Genomic DNA, 5,943 nt, shown 5'->3' on the forward strand with positions numbered 1-5,943 from the left:
GACCATTTTAAGCAAAAATACACTGAGGTAAGCTAAGAATTATCTGAGTTGGTGCAGCTGGTGCTTAGCAAATGTTATTGACCTTGAAAAATATTGCAATTTGCCAACAATAATAAAGCTCTAATTAAAAAATGGTTAGTCAGGAAGGAAATCAACATTAATGAGAACATTTCTTAAAACTGTCTCTCAAAGTAATATACCCATAAAAATAAGTCAATTAGGAAAAAATGTAGTGTTTCAATGGTACATAAAGAGTTTGTAAAAGAAGAAACTAGGTCCAAGACTTAGACAGCTGTGGATTCCATCATTATAAAAATGTAATATACTAATGGAAAAATATGTTTAAAGGTTGATGCAATTGTAAAAGGAACTAGGAAACATGAGAAGAGGTAAATTAATACAATATTTATTTATTTATTTTTTAAGTTGATAGACTATTTTCTATTAGTTTTAGTTTACAGAAAACTGAGCCGAAAATATGGAGAATTCCCATACACCCATTCTCTCCCCTGAGCATAGTTTTCCTTATTATTAAATCTTGCATTAATGTGAATATTTGTTACAATTGATGCGCCCATGTTGATACGTCATTATCTGAAGTTAACAGTTTAGAGTTCACTCTTTGTTCTGTGTATTCTATGAGTTTTGACAAATGTGTAATATATATCTCTACATTACAGTACCATGAAGGATAGTTTCACTGCTCTAAAAATCCCCTGTGCTCTCTATACACCCTTACCTCTGCCTCTCCCAACCTCTGGCAACCACTGATATTTTACTGTCTTCATAGTTTCACCTTTTCCAGAATGTTCTATAATAGAAATTATACAGTATGCAGACTTTTCAGATTGAATTCTTTCACTTGCCAACATGCATGTAAGCTTTCTCCATGTCTTCTCATGGCTTGATAGCTCATTTATTTTTATTGCTGAAAAATATCTCATTGCATGGATACACCACAGTTTGTTATCCATTCACCTAATGAAGGACATGTTATGCTTCCAAGTTTTAGCAATCATAAGTAAAGCTGTTATAAATATCCATGTGCAGTTTTTGTGTGGACTTAAGTTATAACTCATTTGGGTATTTCTGGGATTTTTAATATTTGTAACAGTTTTATAAAAATTTTATGCTATAAATTAAAAAATTCAACTAGGTTGATCAATTTTCAGAAAAAATTATATATAAGCAAATGTCCCTAAAGAAGAATTAGAAGGGCTGAATTGTCCTGTAATTACTAGAAAATTGAATCAGTAGTCAAAAATATTTCCACTAAGAAAATCCTAAGCCCAGAGTCTCTATCAAGTCAAACCAATGTTCAAGTAACAAATTATTTCAATCTTAATCAAACTTTTTCAGGGCACTGAAAACTTACTTATGAGGCTAGTGTGATTTTAATACCATAATGCAACAAAGATAGTAAAGAAATAAAATCATGAGCAAAATTTATTTATGAAACATAGATGCAAAAATCATAAGTAATATGATTAGCGAAAAGCATTTAGAACATATATATAAAATGTAAGTGGCATAATCCATGATGACAAAGTTGATTTTACTTCAGGAAGATAAAGTTGTATCAATATGAAAAAGTTAATTAATATAAATTGCCCTATTATGAAATTAAAGATCATAAGATCCCTCAACAATTACAAAAAGAGCACTTAATTCATTGATGTTGATATTATTGAAAAATTAGACACAGAGGGGAACTTCCTTAATATGACTCTAAATCAATGGTAAACTTTATACACAGTGAGAACCCACTGAAAGCTCTACCTCTGAGTTCAGAAAGAAGACCGAGATTCCAAGCAATACCTCTTTTATTTAATATTTTACCAGTGTTTCTAACTAGTGCAGAATGACAAGAAAAAGAAATGTGTGTAAGGATTGGAAAGAATAAGGAAATAAAAACTCATTTGCAAATCATTTGCAAAGGAATAACCAAAAATACTTACAAATAAATTATTGCAATCAATACAAGAGTAAGGGGAAGTTGCTAAATAAAAATCTGCATAGTCAAATAAATTATGTTCCTAAGTTACAGTAATAAATGTAAGAATACAAACAGAAAGTTTAAAGGTAACATTTATAATAACACCAAGCATACAAACTACGTAAAAACATACCTGGCGGAATGTGTTCAAGAATTCTGTGAGAAAAATTTCAAGATTTATTAAAAGACTTTAACGACCATGTAAGTGAAAAGATAAATTATATTAATTTATTCCCCCCAAAAGATTCCAGTCAGAATCATAGCATGTTCTTGCCATGGAAATTGACAAGCTGATTCTAAAATTTATATGTAAAGTCAGAGGGTGCGTATAACTAGATAGTGTTGAAATAGAGGAATTAGTGCAAAGACTTGCTTTATTGGATATTAAAACTCATTACACAGCTATGATAATTAAGGTAATGTTGTGTGGGTACAGAGAGAGACTAATGAAATAAAATGGAGGGCCCAGAAGCAGATGCATAGTTATACAGACATACATGTGACAGAGATGGCCTGAAAGATTGGTGGACGATGAACAATCTCTTCCAAAAATACTGTTCAGACCAAATGTATCCATCTGAACAACAAGTCAAAATACTACTTTACAACACACATAAAATCAAGTCTGGGCTGATTAAAGATCTGAGTGGAAAAGACAAAATTATCAACACAGGAAAATATCTTCATGATGTCAGGGGAGCAAATGATCTATATCTTGGCTTCGGCTGGAGTATAAATTATGAAAAAAATATACTAGTAGTCCACCAGTAATATTCTTAGAATTGAGTTTTTCCTTCTTTTATGTTTTAACATGTAACTTTTATGTTTTAATATGTATACTTTAAAGCATTGTTTCATGAAGAAAATATAAAGCACTTCAAATGTAAAACAGTATAACAGCAATACTTCCTCAGCATTGCACAGTGAAAAATACAAAATTTGTATAAAGGCCTTTGTATATGCATTGTAGTAAAACTTTAGTGTAGGAATATCTGATAGACTTGAAACATTCTTTGCCATTTACTTTATCTAACTGTTTCTATTTTGTTATTCAAATAATATTACAAGTTGACAATTTATTTCTAAAATATAAAAATAAAAATATGTGAGAAGGGAAATAATAAAAATGCCAAGTAAGATGTGTATGTGCACTTTGAAAATTAATTTTCTATTTTGCTTTATCAAATACGATTTGATTTAAAGACTACTTTTACTTGCAAAAAGACTAGTTACAGAGCTATGATAATTAAGATAATGTGGTGTGAGTACAGAGATAGACTAATGAAATAAAATGGAGAGCCCAGGGGCGCCTGGGTGGCGCAGTCGGTTAAGCGTCCGACTTCAGCCAGGTCACGATCTCGCGGTCCGTGAGTTCGAGCCCCGCGTCAGGCTCTGGGCTGATGGCTCAGAACCTGGAGCCTGTTTCCGATTCTGTGTCTCCCTCTCTCTCTGCCCCTCCCCCGTTCATGCTCTGTCTCTCTCTGTCCCAAAAAAAAAAATAAATAAACGTTGAAAAAAAAAATTAAAAAAAAAAAAGGAGAGCCCAGAAGCAGATGCATGAGTATACAGACATATATGTGACAGAGATGACCGTATTTATGTGAGATCATAAGGGTGGGGCCTTCATTCTATGGGGCTCGTGCCCTTATAAGATGAGGAGACACTGTCATGTGAGGGCACAATGAAAAGAGGATCCTTTGCAAGCCAGGAAACATTCTCACCAGGAACCACTGAGCTGGCACCTTGACTCTAGGTTTCCCAGCCTCCAGAGCTGTGAGAAAATAAATTTCTGTTGTTGAAGCCACTCAGTCTATAGTATTTTGTTATGACAGCCCAAGCTGACTAATACAAGACCTAAACATGCACAGCCATAAAACCTAACCCTCTCTGCCTAAATGTAGCATTTATGACACCTGGCATTTGTTCCATAATAATAAGCCTTTCCTTTCTGTCACCATTTGTAATTAATTAGCAGAGTTCCTTACAAACAATATGTATTCCATCCCTATTTTTTCAACCACTTTTATCATTTCACTGATCATCCAAAAGTTAATGAATCAAAACATCCATTTACTCTGCTCATAATCTTGTGGGTCTTGCATACAGGTCTCAGCTGGGGAGTTCTATTCTTCTGGTTCGTCTGGTCGTAGCTGGGATTCCACATGTGTTGGCAGCCACCTAAAGGTCTGCCTGGCAGAGGTCTCTCTGGAGGGTGGCTGATCACCAGCTGGGACAACAAAAGTGATTGGGCTGCACACGTCTCACCCTCCGGCAGGCTAGCCTAGACCTATTTACATGGCAATTCCAGCATTCCAAGAAGCCAGGCCAAGCCTAGGCTTAGGACTTGAACTCTGTTCCTTCCACCTCAGACTGTTGTCCAAATCAACTCAAAAGACTAGGCCAGATTGAAGGGACAGAGAAGACCAAAAGCCGAGCATTGTGGCCATTTTTGCAATCTACCACAATTAAACAATGCATATGGATATTCAAATAGCATAGCTGAGGCAGTGATGGTGTTCCATCCCAACTGCCATGGCAGAGACGGCCAACAGTAATCTAAGGCAATGAAAATTGTCTTTTTAATTAGTTGATGGCATTACAGCCTATTCAAGTTATAAAAAATCTTCCAGAGGCGTAAAATCTTAACTCCTAGAGGGTGGTAGTCCTTTCCATTCCTTTGTGAATTAACCTTATCCATATCTGAAGCTCAAAGGAAGTAAACCTGTTTTTAAAAATCTATGCACTAATATTTTCCTTGTTACATGGAGTGATCTCTTAAATAGGTTGATCTAGGCTAGTGAGAATTTCCAGAAACCTTCCATAATCAGCCTAATAGAAGCATGCATTTTGAGGCAGAAATAATAAAGCAATATGCTTTTTTGTCTCCCAACTGCTCTGCAAATCTCTGTGTGCTAGTTTTTCCCTGCCTTTGGATGAAATCTCAAAGAAGCTCTGAGATAATAAAGCCCTCTAGGCTCTTTGACCCCTAAAACAGTTTTAGACCAATAATTAGTATGTTCAGTCCCAAGTAGTAATAGAAACTCCAAATTTTATTCTAGGTTAACTCTTCCATCCTTGTATTAATTAGGATGGATCAGGTTATACTGTGGTAACAGACAAACCCCCAGTAGTTTTGGGTTTTTGTTTGTTTGTTTTTGTTTGTTTACTTACCCTAAGTCCTCTCCAGACCAAAGTAGTAACTCCTCTTTGCAGTAACTCAGCAACAAAAGCCATCTATCTTGGGATGCTGCCATTTTGATATGGCACCTCCTTACTGCTGCTGTGCAAGGGTCACACAGAGTCTTCTCGCTGCTACCGTTTGAAAGCGACACATGGCATTTCCAGTCCCATTTCTTCAGTTGCACATAGTCACATGCCCCATGTAAACGAAAGGGTCTGGAAGTTGTGCCTTTCATAATTAGAAAAAGAAACTAGAACGATATTGATGAGTTCTACTTCTGGGGGCCCTACCACTCTCCCTGCTTGCGCCTGCTAGGAATAGGAGATATGGGAGACTTCTTTTCTATTTTATTGCCTTGTGTTTCTGCCCCTGATCCTCTACCCCCACAGTTCATAAAATCAAGGTATAGATGCCATTACCCCTCCAAGATGGAACGAAGAAGAGAAAGGAAAGTAAGGGGCAGTAATGGCCTTATTTTCCTGGGACTGTTGTGAGCTGGTGAAACACTGTCTGGCTTGGCCAGTGTTTTACAATGGATTCTTTCTTCTGTTGTGGGCTGCATAGGTTCTTTGGAGGTTCCCCCATTACTGAAGACTGCTCACTGGTAGTTCTCTGACATTTTCCCATTGACAATTTTCAACTCTTGTTGGTCCGTCTATACCTGGGTCTCTACCACACTTCCTGGACAGAGTCCCTTTGTCTGACTGAGGTCTGACACAAGGTCACTTCCCTAGTTCAGAGGAAAAACACGCACATCGACTTGTTG

General features: G+C 36.2%; 1 pseudogene; it reads right to left on the reverse strand.

The window, feature by feature from the left end:
- Positions 1–5,412, reverse strand: part of LOC121030080 (CWF19-like protein 1) — a 9,410-nt pseudogene extending 3,998 nt beyond the window's left edge.
- Positions 5,413–5,943: the final 531 nt, after the last annotated feature.

This window comes from Herpailurus yagouaroundi, unplaced genomic scaffold (assembly GCF_014898765.1).
Source record: "Herpailurus yagouaroundi ecotype Mexico unplaced genomic scaffold, PumYag 139, whole genome shotgun sequence".
Taxonomy (NCBI): Eukaryota; Metazoa; Chordata; class Mammalia; order Carnivora; family Felidae; genus Herpailurus; species Herpailurus yagouaroundi.